General features: G+C 48.6%; 1 protein-coding gene across 1 annotated transcript in view; it reads left to right on the top strand.

The window, feature by feature from the left end:
• Window positions 1-22,390, top strand: part of CTDP1 (CTD phosphatase subunit 1) — a 469,717-nt gene that overhangs the window by 137,258 nt on the left and 310,069 nt on the right. The window lies entirely within an intron of this gene.

Raw genomic sequence — 22,390 nt, 5'->3', positions numbered from 1 at the left:
CTCCAAATGCAGCTGGTGCTGGCGTCTCTCCCGCTAATAGCGGCGGTGGTCACTGGACGCTGCTATAGTAGGAACCAACTTCCTGAAGAGTTTCATGGCTCTGCATCTGGCTGACAGGACACCATTAGCTCCTGAAGGGTACTGAACGCTAGCCGTGTCTAGATGCTCACTCCCACAGCACGCCGTCACCCCCCTCACAGAGCCAGAAGTCAGAAGACAGGTGAGTAGAAGAAGACAGATCTTCTATCAAGAAAAGTGACGGCTGAGGTACAGCGCAGCTGGCGGGAGCGCAGCGCGCCATTGCTGCCCACACACACAGGCACTGCAGGGTGCGGGGGGGGGCGCCCTGGGCAGCAAAAACACCTCTACAAACTGGCAAAAAAGGGGCATAAGATGCCCAGGCACAGCCCTACCCCCGCCAGTATAAATATTATGAAAAGTTTCTGAGGTAAAAAGGGCGGAGCTTCTTCCTCAGGCAGCCAGCACGCTGCTCAGTGCCATTTTCTCTCTCCTCAGGCTGCAGAGACATCGCTGGTCCTCCTTCACTTCTGACTACAAGTATCAGGGTGCAAAACGGGGGGGGGGGGGGGGGGGGGGGGGGGGGGAAGGGAACAAGTGAATTTGGTGCTTTACACGTGTGTTTTACTGTGTAAAAAGCGCTGCATGTCAGTGGGCATTCTGTGTTCACAGGCATTAGATACTGGCGCTGGGGTTGTGAACTGGCTGCTCCTAAACTGTGTCCCTCTGACAGATTTTACTGTGGGTCTGTCCCCTATAAGTCCCAGTGTGTCTGTGTGTGTGTTGTACACGTGTGTAAGACATGTCAGAGGCAGGGAGTTCCTCCCCGGTGGAAACCATTTTAGGGACACAAAAGTGTAAAGTGGCGCTGCTGGCACACCAAGAGCCTGCATGGGTGAAAGAAATACGTGACAGTATGCATCATATCAATAGGAGATTAGATAAGTCTGAATCTCATGCTGAGTGCTGGAGAAAATCTGTGGAGGATGTGATTTTTCAGGGCTCTGTTCTTCCATCCGCAGGCGACCCCTCTGGGTCACATAAGAGACCATTTGCGAATATTGGGGGTAATTCCAAGTTGATCGCAGCAGGAAATTTTTTAGCAGTTGGGCAAAACCATGTGCACAGCAGGGGGGGCAGATATAACATGTGCAGAGAGAGATAGATTTGGGTGTGGTGAGTTCAATCTGCAATCTAATTTGCAGTGTAAAAATAAAGCAGCCAGTATTTACCCTGCACAGAAACAAAATAACCCACCCAAATCTAACTCTCTCTGCACATGTTATATCTGCCTCCCCTGCAGTGCACATGGTTTTGCCCAACTGCTACAAAATATCCTGCTGCGATCAACTTGGAATTACCCCCATTGTGAATACTGACACCGACACGGGCACTGATTCTTGTCGATGATAGTGACTCCAGAGAAATAGATCATAAATTGGCAAAAAATATACAATATATGATTGTGGCTATAAATGAAGTTCTGTACACACTGCCCGATCCGTCGGGGACTGACGTCATGAACTGGGCGGGTGTGTACACACGCCCGCCCAGTTCAGCTGTCAATCACCGCCGGCCGCCGCAGCATGTGTACGGGCGGTCGGCCGACCGCCCCGTACACACACAGCGACGCGCCAATATATCGGTAGATATATTGGCCATCGGCTGTGCTGCGCGGCCGACGCAATACGTCAGTGAACGACGGAGTTCACAGACGTATCGGCCGTACACACTGGCCGACGGTACCGCGATATATCGGCCGTTCAAGAGAACTATATATATATCGACCAGTGTGTACGGGCCTTTAGATAGTGCACTGTCCAGGTTGACAAAGAAGCTAATTCTCCCTGCACCTGGCACGGCTTCACTAAAAGAGCCGGCAGACCGATAGATGAAAACTACATTGAAATCCATTTATGTTGCCAATGGTATGCTGCTCAGGCCCACAATTGCTTGCGCGTGGGTGAGTCGCGCTATTTAAAATGGTCAGAAAGCGTGTCATCAGAAATTGACACGACTGATAAAGATGAGATACTCCTTAAGTTAGGGAATATCAGAGACGCTGCCGCATACATGCTAGAAGCGATGAAAGATATTGGACTCTTAGTTCACAAGCCGCTACCATGGCAGTATCGGCTCGGCGGGCGTTGTGGATTCGCCAGTGGAACGCGGATGCAGATTCCAAAAGAAATATGGAGGCTCTCCCATATAAAGGTGAGGCCTTATTTGGTGATGGACTGGATGCGTTAGACTCGGCGGCTACCGCAGGTAAGTCGTCATTTTTGCCCTCTGCGCCTGCACCGGCAAAAAAGACATATCACCCGCACATGCAGTCCTTTCGGCCCAATAAATACAAAAAAGCGAGAGGTTCCCCCTTCTTTGTGGGTAGGGGAAGGGAAAAAGGAAAGAAGTCCACAGCAGCTTCAGGTTCCCAGGAGCAGAAGTCTACCCCTACTTCTGCCAAATCTTCAGGATGACACTGGGGCTTTTTTGCGGGAGGCCGCTCGGATGGGGGCACGTCTCAAACTGTTCAGCCAAGGTTGGATTCTGTCTGGCCTGGATCCCTGGGTGTTGCAAATAGTGTCCCAGGGATACAAGCTGGAGTTTCAAGACGTTCCCCCATGCCGATTTTTCAAATGGACCTTGCCAGCTTCTCTTCCAGAAAGGGAAGCAGTAACAGCGGCAATCCAAAAATTATGTCAGGATCAGGTCATAGTCCTGGTACCTTTGTCACAAAAAAGGGAGGGGTTTTATTCAAGCCTTTTTGTAGTTCTGAAGCCGGACGACTCTGTCAGACCGATCCTAAACCTGAAAAATCTGAATTTCTACTTGAAACGATTCAAGTTCAAAATGGAATCACTGAGGGCAGTGATTTCCAGTCTGGAGGAGGGGGACTACATGGTGTCTGTAGACATAAAAGATGCTTACCTGCATGTTCCCATTTATCCTTTTCACCAGGCTTATCTGAGATTCGCGGTTCAGGATTGCCATTACCAATTCCAGACGTTACCTTTCGGTCTCTCCACGGCGCCGAGGGTATTCACCAAGGTGATGGCGGAGATGATGGTTCTCCTGCGTCAAAAAGGAGTCAATATAATAACTTATCTGGACGATCTCCTGATAAACGCGAGATCCAGGGAGCAGTTGTTATAAAACGTCACACTCTCCCTGTCAATACTCCAACAACACGGTTGGATCATAAATTATCCAAAGTCACAGTTGGAACCGACGACAAGATTGTCTTTTCTCGGGATGATTCTGGACACAGAAGTACAGAGCGTATTTCTTCCGGTGGAAAAGGCTCTGAAAATCCAGAAAATGGTAAAACAGATATTGAAACCATCGAGTGTGTCGATCCATCAGTGCATTCGGTTGTTGGGGAAGATGGTGGCGGCCTACGAGGCCATACAGTTTGGCAGGTTCCATGCCAGGGTATTCCAGTGGGACCTGTTGGACAAGTGGTCGGGATCCCACCTACACATGCACCGGAAGATAATCCTGTCGTCAAAAGCCAGGATTTCGCTCCTGTGGTGGCTACACAGTTCTCGAGATTCAGGACTGGGTCCTGCTAACCATGGATGCAAGTCTCCGAGGCTTGGGAGCTGTCACTCAGGGGGAAAGCTTCCAAGGAAAATGGTCAAGTCAGGAAGCCTGCCTTCACATAAACGTGCTGGAATTGAGAGCCATTTACAACGGCCTTCAACAAGCGGTACATCTTCTTCAAGATCATTCCGTGCAGATCCAGTCGGACAATGTAACAGCAGTCGCGTACAGAAACAGGCAGGGCGGAACGAAACGAAGATCCTCCTCTGGGCAGAATGACATGTAAAGGCTCTGTCGGCAATTTTCATTCCGGGAGTAGACAACTGGGAAGCAGACTTCCTCAGCAGACACGATCTCCATCCAGTAGAGTGGGGCCTCCACCAAGAAGTCTTTGGGGAGTTCCTCAAGTAGACATGATGGCATCTCGTCTCAACAAGAAGCTTCAGAGATATTGTTCCAGGTCGAGAGACCCTCCTTCAATAGCAGTGGCCCAGTGGGTGTTCCGGTTGGTGTATGTCTTCCCTCCACTTCCGCTGATCCCAAAGGTGCTCAGGATCATAAGAAGAACAAGAGTTCGAGCAATCTTCATTGCCCCAGACTGGCCAAGGAGTGCTTGGTACCCAGATCTTCAGGAGTTGCTCATAGAAGATCCTCTGCCTCTTCCTCTTCGCGAGGACCTGCTGCAGTAGGGGCCGTGCGTGTATCAAGACTTACCGCGGCTACATTTGACGGCATGGCTGTTGAGCGCCAGGTCCTAGCCCATAAGGGTATTACCAAGGAAGTCATCCCAACCCTTATCCAGGCCAGGAAAGGAGTAACGTTGAAACATTACCACCATATTTGGAGAAAATATGTATCTTGGTGTGAATCCAAGAAGGCTCCTATGGAAGCATTTCAGTTGGGACGTTTTCTCCATTTTTTGCAGGCTGGTGTGGAGGCGGGCCTCCGATTGGGGTCAATCAAGGTCCAGATTTCGGCCTTGTCAGTGTTCTTCCAAAAACAATTGGCCTCTCTTCCAGAGGTTCAGACCTTCGTGAAAGGGGTCTGCACATCCAGCCTCCATTTGTGCCTCCAGTGGCAGCATGGGACCTTTAATGTGGTGTTACAGTTTCTTCAATCGGATTGGTTTGAGCCTCTGCAAGAGATAGAGTTGAAGTTTCGCACTTGGAAAGTGGTGATGCTTTTGGCATTGGCATCCGCACGGTGGGTGTCTGAATTGGGGGCCTTGTCTCACAGGAGCCCTTTCCTGATCTTCCATGAAGATAGGGCAGAGTTGTGACCTCGTCAACATTTTATTCCAAAGGTGGTTTCATCTTTCCACATAAACCAACCTATTGTGGTGCCAGTAGTTACTGACTCGTTCTCAGTCAAAATCTCTAGATGTGGTTAGAGCTTTGAAGATTTATGTCGCTACAACAGCTCGAATACGGAAAACAGAGTCTTTGTTTGTCCTGTATGCTCCCAACAAGATTGGGTGTCCTGCTTCCAAGCAGACTATTGCGCGTTGGATCAGAAGTACGATTCAGCACCCTCATACTACTGCTGGATTGCCGTTACCGACGTCGGTGAAGGCCCATTACACTAGGAAGGTGGGCTCATCCTGGGCGGGTCTCGGCATTACAACTTTGCCGAGCAGCTACTTGGTCGGGGTCAAACACATTTACAAAATTCTACAAGTTTGACACCTTGGCCGATGAAGACCTCAAGTTTGGTCTATCGGTGCTGCAGGGTCATCCGCACTCTCCCGCCCGTACTGGAGCTTTGGTATAAACCCCATGGTCATGAAGTGGACCCCAGCATCCTCTAGGACGTATGAGAAAACAGGATTTTGATACCTACCGGTAAATCCTTTTCTCCTAGTCCGTAGAGGATGCTGGTCGCCCGTCCCAGTGCGTACTTTACCTGCAGTTTTGTTTATTAGCGTTACACATGTTGTGTTTTATTAGTTTCAGCATGTTTGCTGTAATTTATTCATGCCTGTTGGCGTGTGTTATGTTGAATGCCATGTTGTGCGGCATGGTTGAGGTGTGAGCTGGTATGTATCTCACCATTAGTATTTAAGTAAATCCTTTCCTCGAAATGTCCGTCTCCCTGGGCACAGTTCCTATAACTGAGGTCTGGAGGAGGGGCATAGAGGGAGGAGCCAGTTCACACCCATTGAAAAGTCTTGAGAGTGCCCGTGGCTCCTGCAGAACTGTCTATACCCCATGGTCATGAAGTGGACCCCAGCATCCTCTATGGACTAGGAGAAAAGGATTTACCGGTAGGTATCAAAATCCTGTTTTTGGGCAGTATATATAATTTAGTAAAATCTATAATAATAAAATATCTCTATTACATAGTAGAATCTTTTTTTATTCAAAGCAGACCTCTCCCAGACATACAAAAACATATTTCTCCACCTTACTCTCAAGGTACAAATTTATTCTCCTCTCCCCTTGTGTACGATGCAATAAGGTACCTAATGGTAATAATAAATTTAGTGAATATTTATACACATAAACATAGTTCTATTAACTTTATCCTATTTCTTTTTTATTTAAATTTTTTATTCTTCTGCATGTATGAACTAAACATAATATAGAGCTATGTGGCAATATGCCTATAGTGGAATACCCCCATACTACAGGTTACTATTGATAGTATAATTAATGATCCCTATTCTCCCCCCCCAAAAAAACAACAAAAAAACATCCAGATAGTTCCCACACAACAACCCTTGGGTTCGGTGTTGTTAATATTAACCCATTAATCCCCTCCTCATGCTCATATACAAATATAACTGCTCCAAAAACAGCAATACACAGTAAATACGCACAATATATTCAGTCATCCAGGCAAGTATAATCCAGTGCTTCGTTGAGGCCCTTCTGGGATAAGGTTTCTAACTTAAAAATCCAAGATGCCTCCTTCAGACATAACTGCCTAAATCTATTTCCCCCTTTTTTGGTGGTTGCAAATTTTTTCACTGCCACAATGGAGAGACCTTTAGGGTTTCCCCCATGGCATTTGGAAAAATGGCGGTATACACTCTGTGTATGTATTTACTTTGCTGTTAAAGGGACTACCTTTCTATTGCCATTTTATTATATGTATAGTTTTTATTTTTCTCTAACGTCCTAGTGGATGCTGGGGACTCCGTAAGGACCATGGGGAATAGACGGGCTCCGCAGGAAACATGGGCACTTTAAGAAAGAATTTAGATTCTGGTGTGCTCTGGCTCCTCCCTCTATGTCCCTCCTCCAGACTTCAGTTTGAGACTGTGCCCGGACGAGCTGGGTGCTGTTCAGTGAGTTCTCCTGAGCTTGCTGTGAGAAAGTATTTTGTTAGGTTTTTTATTTTCAGGGAGCTCTGCTGGCAACAGACTCCCTGCATCGTGGGACAGAGGGGAGAGAAGCAGCCCTACTCTCAAAAGCTAGGTCCTGCTTCTTAGGCTACTGGACACCATTAGCTCCAGAGGGATCGTACACAGGATCTCACCCTCGACGTCCGATCCCAGAGCCGCGCCGCCGCCCCCCTCGCAGAGCCGGAAGACAGAAGCCGGGTGAGTATGAGAAGCAAGAAGACTTCAAAATCGGCGACAGAAGACTCCGTTCTTCACTGAGGTAACGCACAGCACTGCAGCTGTGCGCCATTGCTCCCACACACCTCACATACTCCGGTCACTGTAAGGGTGCAGGGCGCAGGGGGGGGGCGCCCTGGGCAGCAATTGGAGACCTCTTTGGCAAAAGTTTGCATATATACAGTTGGGCACTGTATATACGTATGAGCCCCCGCCAAATATTGTACATGAAAGCGGGACAGAAGCCCACCGTCGAGGGGGCGGGGCTTCTTAGCACTCACCTGCGCCATTTTTTCTCCACAGCTCCGCTGAGAGGAAGCTCCCCAGGCTCTCCCCTGCAGATACACGGTAGAAGAGGGTAAAAAGAGAGGGGGGGCACATAATTAGGCGCAAAAATCTATATAAACAGCAGCTACTGGGTTAACATTAAGTTACTGTGTTATTCCTGGGTTTATAGCCCTGGGGTGTGTGCTGGCATACTCTCTCTCTGTCTCTCCAAAGGGCCTTGTGGGGGAATTGTCTTCAGATGAGCATTGCCTGAGTGTGTGGTGTGTCGGTATATGTGTGTCGACATGTCTGAGGTAAAAGGCTCCCCTAAGGAGGAGATGGAGCAAATGTGTGTGTGTGAGTGGTGTCTCCGTCGACAACGCCGACACCTGTTTGGATATGTGATATTAAGTGCTAAGGTAAATTTATTGCACAAAAGATTAGAGAACAGACAGGGAATCTACCCATGTCTGTCCCTATGTCGCAGAGACCTTCAGAGTCTCTCAAGGCTCACTATCCAAAATAATAGACACTGATATCGACACGGAGTCTGACTCCAGTGTCGACAACGATAATGCAAAGTTACAGCCAAAATGGCAGGAAAGTATTCAATATATGATTATTGTAATAAAATTTTTTTTGCATATCACTGATGACTCATCTGTCCCTGACACAAGGGTACACATGTTTAAGGGGAAGAAAGCTGAGGTAAATTTCCCTCCTCTCATGAAGAAAAAGAGCGGGAATCTCCAGACAAGAGACTGCAGTTTCCCACAAAGAATTCTCAGGGAGTATCCTTTCCCTACTAGGGCCAGGATACGATGGGAATCTTCCCCTAGGGTGTCACGTTTGCCCAAAAGGTAGCGCTGACTTAACAGCTATCCTCAGGGATCCTGCAGATAGCATGCAGTAAAGGTACTTTGAAGTCCATTTACACTACTCAGACCGGCGATTGTGTCGGCATGGGTTTATAGCGCTGTAGCAGCGTGGACAGATACCTTATCAGCAGAGATTGAGACCCTAGTATGTATGTATGTATATGTGTATATGTATGTATGTATGTGTGTATATATATATATATATATATATATATATATATATATATATATATAGTCCCATGGATCCGGCTTTCCTGTAATCTCATTACAGCACTGGGTGCCTCCGTAATTTCTTGAAACAGATACACAACAAGCGTGGCACTCCAAGTGACTTGGTCAATAAAGGCTCTTAGACAGGCAGGTAATGCAAATACGACGTTTCAATGCCGGTTTTATTTAGGCATTTTCCTCAGGTATACAGACAATCATAAAAATCTTACCTTATAAAGGCTAACAATCACCCTGTGTGAGCAAACGTGTGCCGGGCGGGACGCCCGCCGCTCCGTTCGGCGCAGCGGAAGTGACGAAGCACTACGTCACCTGCTGCTATAGTGTTCCCCGTCACCATGACAACAAACAACAGACGGTGCATCAGGACGCTGAAAGCATAACATACAAGTGTGATGCTATCTAAACATGCAACAGGCGGAGAGTAATAATTAATATTACAACACTTGAGACGTACACAAAATGAACCATACTAAGCAGGGAGCGTCGCTAATTATCACTGTTAATGCTATTTAAGAAAAATGTATACATTAGTGCGTTAACATCAAAGGCTAAATCCATGCAGCTTAATTGAATGGACAATCACACTAGTATCACCTCGTATCACATCTCCTCCTATGTGACTGCGTTAACCCATAATATATGCAAAACGAAGGCCTGGTGTTAATACAGATCCTAAACAGAACTCTGTGTACGACCTTAACCATTCAATGCATTGGCACACCAAGAGCTAATGTGGGATAACTATATGGATACACAGACTAGACACAGCAAATATTACAAGAAACTATTGAACCCGTGTGACTCATTGAGTCCCCGCGGGTATACAGTATTGAGCCGGTAAATCCACCGCGCTTCCAGCCTCAATAGCTTCCCACCACGATCACCGCCCCTGATAGAGGCGGGGACATGGTCTATCATGCTGTATTTTAAAGTGGTCAGTGGATGTCGATGTAAGGCAAAATGCCTGGCCACGGGCTGTTCGCTAGATCCCTTACTAATTGCTGTTTTAATAGCTGACCTGTGAGCTGCCATACGTTCCTTGAACATGCTTTTGGTCTTACCAACGTATGACAGCCCACAGGGACAAATCAGCTGGTACACCACATATCTCGAGGCACATGTAAGCGTATGATAAATAAACATGGTTTTGCCCGAGTGTGGATGTTGAAATGTGTCCCCGGGGATCATGTACTGGCATGTAGTGCAAGTGCAGCGAATACATCCCTTCTTACTAAAGTTAGAGTATGGGGGTGTATACTCCGTGACATCGGTTTCTAAAAACCTTTGGCCTATTGTTCAGGGAGATCCGGAATTGAGGCTACATGACACCAAATTAATGTCCTGCTACAAGCGCAGCAAAAATCTACGTGATCTCTTGGTGAAAACCGATGCCTCAATAGCTTCCCACCCCTCTATCAGGGGCGGTGATCGTGGTGGGAAGCTATTGAGGCTGGAAGCGCGGTGGATTTACCGGCTCAATACTGTATACCCGCGGGGACTCAATGAGTCACACGGGTTCAATAGTTTCTTGTAATATTTGCTGTGTCTAGTCTGTGTATCCATATAGTTATCCCACATTAGCTCTTGGTGTGCCAATGCATTGAATGGTTAAGGTCGTACACAGAGTTCTGTTTAGGATCTGTATTAACACCAGGCCTTCGTTTTGCATATATTATGGGTTAACGCAGTCGCATAGGAGGAGATGTGATACGAGGTGATACTAGTGTGATTGTCCATTCAATTAAGCTGCATGGATTTAGCCTTTGATGTTAACGCACTAATGTATACATTTTTCTTAAATAGCATTAACAGTGATAATTAGCGACGCTCCCTGCTTAGTATGGTTCATTTTGTGTACGTCTCAAGTGTTGTAATATTAATTATTACTCTCCGCCTGTTGCATGTTTAGATAGCATCACACTTGTATGTTATGCTTTCAGCGTCCTGATGCACCGTCTGTTGTTTGTTGTCATGGTGACGGGGAACACTATAGCAGCAGGTGACGTAGTGCTTCGTCACTTCCGCTGCGCCGAACGGAGCGGCGGGCGTCCCGCCCGGCACACGTTTGCTCACACAGGGTGATTGTTAGCCTTTATAAGGTAAGATTTTTATGATTGTCTGTATACCTGAGGAAAATGCCTAAATAAAACCGGCATTGAAACGTCGTATTTGCATTACCTGCCTGTCTAAGAGCCTTTATTGACCAAGTCACTTGGAGTGCCACGCTTGTTGTGTGTGTGTATATATATATATATATATGTATATGTGTGTATATGTATGTATATATATATATATATATATATATGTATGTATGTATGTGTGTGTATATGTATGTGTGTATATATATATATATATATATATATATACCCAAAGAGACATTAGTCTACTGGGTTCTAGAGTCGACACTATGTCGATTTCTGCTTGACGTGTCCTGTGGAACATGCAATGGACAGGTGATGCCGACTTAAGAGGCATATGGAAGGTTTACCTTACAAGGCTAAGGATTGTGTGGAGAAGGGATCTCGGACCTGGTCTCCACAGCCATAGCTGGTAATTCTGATCTTTTGCCTTATATTCCAGCACAGCCTAGGAAAGCACGACATTATCAAATGCAGTCCTTTCGATCACAAAGAAACAAGAAAGTCCGAGGTGCGTCCTTTCTTGCCAGAGTCAGGAGCAGAGGAAAGAAGCTGCACAACACAGCTAGTTCCCAGGAACAGAAGTCCTCCCCGGCCTCTACAAAATCCACAAGTGGGTTCACTCCCTGTTGGATCCCTAGGCAATAGATATTGTGTCTCAGGGATACAAGCTGGACTTCGAGGAGATGCCCCCTCACCGACGGCCCTGCCGGCTTCCCCCCACGAGAGGGAAATAGTGTTAACTGCAATTCACAAATTGTATCTTCAACAGGTGGTGGTCAAGGTTCCCCTCCTTCAACAAGGAGGGGGTTATTATTCGACCATGTTGTAGTCCCGAAACCGGACGGTTCGGTCAGACCCATATTGAATTTAAAATCCCTGAACATATACCTGAAAAGGTTCAAGTTCAAGATGGAATCGCTGAGAGCGGTCGTCGCAAGCCTGGAAGGGGGGTATTTTATGGTGTCTCTGGACATAAAGGATGCATACCTTCATGTCCCCATTTATCCACCTCATCAGGCGTACCTCAGATTTGTGGTACAGGATTGTCATTACCAATTTCAGACGTTGCCGTTTGGTCTCTCCACGGCACCGAGAATATTTACCAAGGTAATGGCGGAAATGATGGTACTCCTGCGGAAGCAAGGGGTCGCAATTATCCCATACTTGGACGATCTCCTCATAAAAGCGGGATCAAGAGAGCAGTTGCTGATCAGCGTAGCACTTTCTCTGGAAGTGTAACGGCAACACGGCTGGATTCTAAATATTCCAAAGTCGCAGTTGGTTCCTACGGCTCGTCTGCCTTTCCTAGGCATGATTCTAGACACAGACCAGAAAAGGGTTTATCTCCCGATAGAGAGAGCTCAGGAGCTCATGACACTGGTCAGGAACCTATTAAAACCAAAACAGGTGTCAGTGCATCACTGCACTCGAGTCCTGGGATGGATGGTGGCATCATACGAGGCCATTCCCTTCGGCAGGTTCCATGCGAGGACCTTTCAATGGGACTTACTGGACAAGTGGTCCGGATCACATCTCAGATGCATCGGTTAATCACCCTATCCCCCAGGGCCAGGGTGTCTCTCCTGTGGTGGCTGCAGAGTGCTCACCTTCTCGAGGGCCGCAGATTCGGCATTCAGGACTGGGTCCTGGTGACCACGGATACAAGCCTCCGAGGGTGGGGAGCAGTCACAGGGAAGAAATTTCCAAGGTCTGTGGTCAAGTCAGGAGACTTGCCTTCACATCAACATCCTGGAACTAAGGGCCGTATACAACGCCCTACGTCAAGCGGAGACCCTGCTTCGCGACCAACCGGTTCTGATACAGTCAGACACCATCACCGCAGTGGCTCATGTAAACCGACAAGGCGGCGCAAGGAGCAGGGTAGTGATGGCGGAAGCCACCAGAATTCTTCGCTGGGCGGAAAATCACGTAAGCGCACTGTCAGCACTGTTCATCCCGGGAGTGGACAACTGGGAAGCAGACTTCCTCAGCAGACACGACCTCCACCCGGGAGAGTGGGGACTTTATCAGGAAGTATTCGCACAGACTGCAAGTCGGTGGGTACTGCCACAGGTGGACATGATGGCATCCCGCCTCAACAAAAAAGCTACAGAGGTATTGCGCCAGGTCAAGAGACCCACAGGCGATAGCTGTAGACGCCCTGGTGACACCGTGGGTGTTCCAGTCAGTCTATGTATTTCCTCCTCTTCCTCTCATACCCAAGGTGCTGAGAATAAAAAGAAAAAGAGGTGTGAGAACGATACTCATTGTTCCAGATTGGCCACGAAGGACTTGGTATCCAGATCTGCAAGAAATGCTCACAGAGGACCCGTGGCCTCTTCCTCTAAGACAGGACTTGTTGCAACAGGGGCCCTGTCTGTTCCAAGACTTACCGCGGCTGCGTTTGACGGCATGGCGGTTGAATGCCGGATCCTAGCGGAGAAAGGCATTCCGGATGAGGTCATTCCTACGCTGATAAAGGCTAGGAAGGACGTGACAGCTCAACATTATCACCGTATATGGCGACAATATGTTGCTTGGTGTGAGGCCAGGAATGCCCCTACGGAGGCATTCCAGCTGGGCCGTTTCCTTCACTTCCTACAGTCAGGAGTGAATTTGGGCCTAAAATTGGGTTCCATTAAGGTCCAGATTTCGGCCCTATCCATTTTCTTTCAAAAGGAGTTGACTTCTCTACCTGAAGTTCAGACGTTTGTAAAGGGAGTGCTGCATATTCAGCCCCCTTTTGTGCCTCCAGTGGCACCTTGGGATCTAAACGTGGTGTTGAGTTTCCTGAAATCCCACTGGTTTGAACCACTCAAAACGGTGGAGTTCAAATATCTCACGTGGAAGGTGGTCATGCTATTAGCCTTGGCTTCGGCTAGGCGGGTGTCAGAGTTGGCGGCTTTGTCACATAAAAGCCCCTATCTGGTTTTCCATGCGGATAGAGCAGAATTGCGGACCCGTCCACAATTTCTGCCGAAAGTGGTTTCATCCTTTCATATAAACCAACCTATTGTGGTGCCTGTGGCTACTACTGACGTGGAGGATTCCGAGTTGCTCGATGTAGTCAGGGCTTTGAAGGTTTATGTAGCCAGAATGGCTAGGGTCAGGAAAACAGAGTCTTTGTTTATCCTGTATGCTTCCAACAAGCTTGGTGCTCCTGTTTCAAAGCAGACTATTGCTCGCTGGATCTGTAACACGATTCAGCAGGCTCATTCTGCGGCTGGATTGCCACTGCCAAAATCAGTTATGGCCCATTCCACTAGGAAGATGGGCTCTTCTTGGGTGGCTGCCCGAGGGGTCTCGGCATTACAGCTTTGCCGAGCGGCTACTTGGTCAGGTTCGAACACTTTTGTAAAGTTTTACAAGTTTGATACCCTGGCCGAGGAGGACCTTGTGTTTGCTCAATCGGTGCTGCAGAGTCATCCGCACTCTCCCGCCCGTTTGGGAGCTTTGGTATAATCCCCATGGTCCTTACGGAGTCCCCAGCATCCACTAGGACGTTAGAGAAGATAATATTTTACTTACCGGTAAATCTATTTCTCGTAGTCCGTAGTGGATGCTGGGCGCCCGTCCCAAGTGCGGACTTCTTCTGCAATGCTTGTATATAGTTATTGCTTAAATAAGGGTTATGTTATGGTTGCATCAGGGTTGACCTGTTGCTCTGTTGTTGTTCATACTGTTGGCTGGGTATGTTTATCTCCAGTTATACGGTGTGATTGGTGTGGCTGGTGTGAATCTTGCCCTGGATTACCAAAATCCTTTCCTTGTACTGTCAGCTCTTCCAGGCACAGTTTCTCTAACTGAGGTCTGGAGGAGGGACATAGAGGGAGGAGCCAGAGCACACCAGAATCTAAATTCTTTCTTAAAGTGCCCATGTCTCCTGCGGAGCCCGTCTATTCCCCATGGTCCTTATGCAGTCCCCAGCATCCACTACGGACTACGAGAAATAGATTTACCGGTAAGTAAAATCTTATTTCTCTAACGTCCTAGTGGATGCTGGGGACTCCGTCAGGACCATGGGGAATAGCGGGCTCCGCAGGAGACAGGGCACATCTAAAAAAGCTTTTAGGTCACATGGTGCGTACTGGCTCCTCCCCCTATGACCCTCCTCCAAGCCTCAGTTAGGTTTTTGTGCCCGTCCGAGAGGGTGCAATCTAGGTGGCTCTCTTAAAGAGCTAGTTAGAAAAGTTTTTTTTTAGGTTTCTAATCAGTGTCTCCTGCTGGCGACAGGAGCACTGCAACGAGGGACTTAGGGGAGAGACTTGCAACTCACCTGCCTGCAGGAGGATTGAAGTCTTAGGCTACTGGACACTGAGCTCCAGAGGGAGTCGGAACACAGGTCAGCCTGGGGTTCGTCCCGGAGCCGCGCCGCCGATCCCCCTTACAGACGCTGAAGAACGGCAGAACGGAGGTCCGGAAACAGGCGGCAGAAGACTTCAGTCTTCATAGAGGTAGCGCACAGCACTGCAGCTGTGCGCCATTGTTGCTACACGGCTCACGGATCTCGGTCACGGAGGGTGCAGGGCGCTGCTGGGGGCGCCCTGGGCAGCAATATAGAGTACCTTAGAGGCAAATAAATACATCACATATAGCCATTAAGGCTATATGTATGTATTTAACCCAGGCCAGTTTATTAGAAAAACCGGGAGAAAAGCCCGCCGGAAAAGGGGCGGAGCTTATTCTCCTCAGCACTCGGCGCCATTTTCCTGCACGGCTCCGCTGGTGAGGAAGGCTCCCACGACTCTCCCCTGCACTGCACTACAGAAACAGGGTAACGAAGAGAGGGGGGGCATAAATTGGCGATATAAATATATATTGAGAGCGCATATATAAAAACAACACCTTCTAGGGTTGTTATATACTGTATAGCGCTTTTGGTGTGTGCTGGCAAACTCTCCCTCTGTCTCCCCAAAGGGCTAGGAGGGTCCTGTCTTCAATAGAGCATTCACTGTGTGGCTGCTGTGTGTGTCGGTACGTGTGTGTCGACATGTATGAGGACGAAGTTGGTGTGGAGGCAGAGCAATTGCCGATGATGGTAATGTCACCCCCTAGGGAGTCGACACCGGAATGGATGGCTTTGGTTATGGAATTACGTGATAATGTCAGCACATTACAAAAGTCAGTTGACGAAATGAGACGCCCGGCAAACCAGTTAGTACCGGTTCAGGCATCTCAGACACCGTCAGGGGCTGTAAAACGTCCCTTACCTCAGTCAGTCGACACGGGTACCGACACAGATGAATCTAGTGTCGACGGTGAGGAAGTAAACGTATTTTCCAATAGGGCCACACGTTATATGATCACGGCAATGAAGGAGGCTTTGCAGCTCTCTGATACTACTGGTACCTCAAAAAGGGGTATTATGTGGGGGGTGAAAAAACTACCTGTATTTTTCCCAGAATCAGAGGAATTGAATGATGTGTGTGATGAAGCGTGGGTTACCCCCGATAGAAAAATGCTAATTTCAAAGAAGTTGTTGGCATTATACCCTTTCCCACCAGAGGTTAGGGCGCGCTGGGAATCACCCCCTAAGGTGGATAAGGCGCTCACACGTTTATCAAAGCAAGTGGCGTTGCCGTCTCCTGATACGGCCGCCCTCAAGGATCCAGCAGATAGGAGGCTGGAAACTACACTGAAGAGTATATACACACATACGGGTGTTATACTGCGACCGGCAATAGCCTCAGCCTGGATGTGCAGTGCTGGGGTAGTGTGGTTGGATTCTCTGACTGAAAATATTGAGACCCTGGATAGGGACAGTATTTTATTGACTCTAGAGCAATTAAAGGATGCTTTTCTTTATATGCGAGATGCTCAGAGGGATGTTTGTACTCTAGCATCAAGAGTAAGCGCGATGTCCATATCTGCTAGAAGAAGTTTATGGACGCGACAGTGGTCAGGTGATGCGGATTCCAAGAGGCATATGGAAGTATTGCCATATAAAGGAGAGGAATTGTTTGGGGTCGGTCTTTCGGACCTGGTGACCACGGCAACTGCCGGCAAATCCACCTTTTTACCTCAGACCCCTTCACAACAGAAAAAGACACCGTCTTTTCAGCCGCAGTCCTTTCGCTCCTATAAAAAGCGACCAAAAGGACAGTCTTATCTGCCGAGAGGCAGAGGAAAGGGTAAGAAAGGGCAGCACGCAGCCCCTGCCCAGGAACAGAAGCCCGCCCCGGCTTCTACAAAGCCATCAGCATGACGCTGGGGCTTTACAAGCGGACCCAGGAACGGTGGGGGGTCGACTCAAGATTTTCAGCAATCAATGGGCTCACTCACAAGTGGACCCGTGGGTCCTGCAGATAATATCTCAGGGTTACATGCTGGAGTTCGAAAGGTTTCCCCCTCGCCGGTTCCTAAAGTCTGCTTTACCAACGTCTCTCTCAGAAAGGACGTCGGTTTTGGAAGCCATTCACAAGCTGTATTCTCAGCAGGTGATAGTCAAGGTACCCCTCCTACAACAGGGAAAGGGGTATTATTCCACACTATTTGTGGTACCGAAGCCGGACGGTTCGGTAAGACCTATTCTAAATCTGAAATCCTTGAACCTGTACATACAGAAATTCAAGTTCAAAATGGAGTCACTCAGAGCAGTGATAGCGAATCTGGAAGACGGGGACTTCATGGTGTCCCTGGACATAAAGGATGCTTATCTGCATGTCCCAATTTACCCCTCACACCAAGGGTATCTCAGGTTCGTGATACAAGACTGTCATTATCAGTTTCAAACGATGCCGTTTGGTTTGTCTACGGCCCCTCGGGTCTTTACCAAGGTAATGACCGAAATGATGGTTCTTCTACGAAGAAAAGGCGTATTAATTATCCCTTACTTGGACGATCTCCTGATAAGGGCAAAGTCCAGAGAACAGCTGGAAGTCGGTGTAGCACTAACCCAGGTAGTGCTCCAGCAACACGGGTGGATTCTGAATCTTCCAAAATCTCAATTGACCCCGACAACTCGTCTGCTGTTCCTGGGAATGATTCTGGACACGGTTCAGAAAAAGGTGTTTCTCCCGGAGGGAAAAGCAAGGGAGTTATCCGAACTTGTCAGGAACCTCCTAAAACCAGGAACGGTGTCAGTACATCAATGCACAAGAGTCCTGGGAAAGATGGTGGCTTCGTACGAAGCGATTCCATTCGGCAGATTCCATGCACGGACATTTCAGTGGGATCTGCTGGACAAATGGTCCGGATCGCATCTGCACATGCATCAGCGGATAGCACTGTCACCAAGAACAAGGTTGTCTCTCCTGTGGTGGCTGCAGACTGCCCATCTGTTAGTGGGCCGCAGATTCGGCATACAGGACTGGGTCCTGGTGACTACGGATGCCAGCCTACGAGGTTGGGGAGCAGTCACAAAGGGAAGAAATTTCCAGGGCGTGTGGTCAAGCCTGGAGACGTCTCTTCACATAAATATACTGGAGCTAAGAGCGATCTACAATGCTCTAAGTCTGGCAAAACCGCTGCTTCAGGGTCAGCCGGTGTTGATCCAGTCCGACAACATCACGGCAGTCGCCCACGTAAACCGACAAGGCGGCACGAGAAGCAGGAGTGCAATGGCAGAAGCGGCAAGGATTCTGCGCTGGGCGGAGAATCATGTCATAGCACTGTCAGCAGTGTTCATCCCGGGAGTGGACAACTGGGAAGCAGATTTCCTCAGCAGACACGACCTTCACCCGGGAGAGTGGGGACTTCATCCAGAAGTTTTCCACATGATTGTGAACCGTTGGGAAAAACCAAAGGTAGACATGATGGCGTCTCGCCTCAACAAAAAATTGGACAGGTATTGCGCCAGGTCAAGAGACCCTCAGGCAATAGCTGTGGACGCTCTGGTAACACCGTGGGTGTACCAATCAGTGTATGTGTTCCCTCCTCTGCCTCTCATACCAAAGGTGCTGAGAATTATACGGAAAAGAGGAGTAAGAACGATACTGGTGGCTCCGGACTGGCCAAGGAGAACTTGGTATCCGGAACTTCAAGAGATGCTCACGGAGGATCCGTGGCCTCTACCTCTGAGAAGGGATCTGCTTCAGCAGGGACCTTGTATGTTCCAAGACTTACCGCGTCTGCGTTTGACGGCATGGCGGTTGAACGCCGGATTCTAAAAGAAAAGGGCATTCCAGAGGAAGTTATTCCTACCTTGATTAAGGCTAGGAAGGAAGTGACTGTACAACATTATCACCGCATTTGGCGAAAATATGTTGCGTGGTGTGAGGCCAAGAAGGCTCCAACGGAAGAATTTCAATTGGGTCGATTCTTACATTTCCTGCAAGCAGGATTGTCTATGGGCCTAAAATTGGGGTCTATTAAAGTTCAAATTACGGCCTTATCAATTTTCTTCCAGAAGGAATTGGCGTCAGTGCCTGAAGTACAAACTTTTGTCAAAGGTGTACTACATATACAACCCCCAATAGTGCCTCCAGTGGCACCGTGGGATTTGAACGTGGTTCTAAATTTTCTCAAATCTCATTGGTTTGAGCCGTTAAAATCGGTAGAATTAAAATACCTTACATGGAAGGTAACCATGCTGTTGGCCCTGGCTTCTGCCAGGAGAGTTTCAGAGTTGGCAGCTTTGTCATACAAGAGCCCATATCTGATATTCCATTCGGACAGGGCAGAATTGAGGACGCGTCCTCAATTTCTCCCTAAGGTGGTTTCGGCATTTCACTTAAACCAGCCTATTGTGGTGCCTGCGGCTACTAGCGACTTGGAGGACTCCAAGTTACTGGACGTTGTCAGAGCATTAAAAATATATATTTCAAGGACAGCTGGAGTCAGAAAAACTGACTCGTTGTTTACATTGTATGCACCCAACAAGATGGGTGCTCCTGCGTCTAAACAGACGATTGCACGTTGGATCTGTAGCACAATCCAACTTGCACATTCTGTGGCAGGCGTGCCACAGCCTAAATCTGTAAAGGCCCACTCCACAAGGAAGGTGGGCTCATCTTGGGCGGCTGCCCGAGGAGTCTCGGCATTACAACTTTGCCGAGCAGCTACGTGGTCAGGGGAGAACACGTTTGTAAAATTTTACAAATTTGATACTCTGGCTACAGAGGACCTGGAGTTTTCTCATTCGGTGCTGCAGAGTCATCCGCACTCTCCCGCCCGTTTGGGAGCTTTGGTATAATCCCCATGGTCCTGACGGAGTCCCCAGCATCCACTAGGACGTTAGAGAAAATAAGAATTTACTTACCGATAATTCTATTTCTCATAGTCCGTAGTGGATGCTGGGCGCCCATCCCAAGTGCGGATTGTCTGCAATACTTGTACATAGTTATTGTTACAAAAATCGGGTTATTATTGTTGTGAGCCATCTTTTTAGAGGCTACTTCGTTTTGTTATCATACTGTTAACTGGGTTCAGATCACAAGTTGTATGGTGTGATTGGTGTGGCTGGTATGAGTCTTACCCGGGATTCAAGATCCTTCCTTATTGTGTACGCTCGTCCGGGCACAGTACCTAACTGAGGCTTGGAGGAGGGTCATAGGGGGAGGAGCCAGTACGCACCATGTGACCTAAAAGCTTTTTTAGATGTGCCCTGTCTCCTGCGGAGCCCGCTATTCCCCATGGTCCTGACGGAGTCCCCAGCATCCACTACGGACTATGAGAAATAGAATTATCGGTAAGTAAATTCTTATTTTTTTTTATCACACGATTAGCTATGTTTCTGTAACATCTTCCTAACAAAACTGTAACATTTTGGTTTGCAGTATTTAAATACTTAGGGGTTTATTCAATAAGAGTCGGGTCCATTCCGACATGCAGTTGTCGGAATGGACCCGTCAACCCGTAGTCAAAGAGCGGCCAAATCCGACCGTCGGATTTGTGCGTTCCCGGTGTCCTGACCTGCTGCTGCTGTCAGCGGCTGCTGGTGCGCTAACAGCAGCATCAGGGGGAGCTGTCAGCGGTGCTGGGGGGGAAGGGAGAGGTAAGTCTGTGGCACCGAGGGGGAGATGTCTTCGGTGGTGGGGGAAGCAGCGGGGAGAGCAGCAGAGGAGACTGAGCGGACGGGGGGAGCAGAGGCGGCAACAGCGTAACTGGAGGCTCATGGCAGCGTCCACTCGGCTCCAGCAAGCCCTCGTTTGCTGGAGCCGGGTGGACGCTGCTGCTGGGTTCCTGCTCTTCCCGCTGCTCCCTCAGTCTCCTGTTCTCAGCTCCCTCATCTCAATCCGGCTTTCTCTGACGTCCTAATGGATGCTGGGGACTCCGTAAGGACCATGGGGAATAGCGGCTCCGCAGGAGACTGGGCACAAAAGTAAAAGCTTTTAGGTCACCTGGTGTGCACTGGCTCCTCCCCCTATGACCCTCCTCCAAGCCTCAGTTAGATTTTTGTGCCCGAACGAGAAGGGTGCACACTAGGTGGCTCTCCTGAGCTGCTTAGTGAAAAGTTTAAGTTTAGGTTTTTTATTTTCAGTGAGTCCTGCTGGCAACAGGCTCACTGCATTGAGGGACTAAGGGGAGAAGAAGCGAACTCACCTGCGTGCAGAGTGGATTGGGCTTCTTAGGCTACTGGACATTAGCTCCAGAGGGACGATCACAGGCCCAGCCATGGATGGGTCCCAGAGCCGCGACGCCGGCCCCCTTACAGAGCCAGAAGACAGAAGAGGTCCGGGAAATCGGCGGCAGAAGACGTCCTGTCTTCAATAAGGTAGCGCACAGCACCGCAGCTGTGCGCCATTGCTCTCAGCACACTTCACACTCCGGTCACTGAGGGTGCAGGGCGCTGGGGGGGGGGGGCGCCCTGAGACGCAATAAAAACACCTTAGATGGCTAAAAATACATCACATATAGCTCCTGGGCTATATGGATGCATTTAACCCCTGCCAGTTTTTCCTTAAAGCGGGAGAAAGGCCGCCGAGAAGGGGGCGGAGCCTATCTCCTCAGCACACTGGCGCCATTTTCCCTCACAGCTCCGTTGGAGGGAAGCTCCCTGGCTCTCCCCTGCAGTCACTACACTACAGAAAGGGTTAAAAAAGAGAGGGGGGCACTAATTACGCGCAGTATTAAATAATACAGCAGCTATAAGGGGAAAAACACTTATATAAGGTTATCCCTGTATATATATAGCGCTCTGGTGTGTGCTGGCAAACTCTCCCTCTGTCTCCCCAAAGGGCTAGTGGGGTCCTGTCCTCTATCAGAGCATTCCCTGTGTGTGTGCTGTGTGTCGGTACGTTTGTGTCGACATGTATGAGGAGAAAAATGATGTGGAGACGGAGCAGATTGCCTGTAATAGTGATGTCACCCCCTAGGGGGTCGACACATGAGTGGATGAACTGTTGGAAGGAATTACGTGACAGTGTCAGCTCTGTATAAAAGACAGTGGTTGACATGAGACAGCCGGCTACTCAGCTTGTGCCTGTCCAGACGTCTCATAGGCCGTCAGGGGCTCTAAAGCGCCCGTTACCTCAGATGGCAGATATAGACGCCGACACGGATACTGACTCCAGTGTCGACGGTGAAGAGACAAATGTGACTTCCAGTAGGGCCACACGTTACATGATTGAGGCAATGAAAAATGTTTTACACATTTCTGATAATACGAGTACCACCAAAAAGGGGTATTATGTTCGGTGAGGAAAAACTACCTGTAGTTTTCCTGAATCTGAGAAATTAAATGAGGTGTGTGATGATGCGTGGGTTTCTCCCGATAACAACTGATAATTTCTAAAATGTTATTGGCATTATATCCTTCCCGCCAGAGGTTAGGGTGTGTTGGGAAACACCCCCTAGGGTGGATAGAGCGC

Source organism: Pseudophryne corroboree, chromosome 5 (assembly GCF_028390025.1).
Source record: "Pseudophryne corroboree isolate aPseCor3 chromosome 5, aPseCor3.hap2, whole genome shotgun sequence".
In the NCBI taxonomy this organism is placed as follows: domain Eukaryota; kingdom Metazoa; phylum Chordata; class Amphibia; order Anura; family Myobatrachidae; genus Pseudophryne; species Pseudophryne corroboree.
Note: the sequence above shows the minus strand (reverse complement) of the source record. Positions and strands in the feature narration are given on the sequence as shown.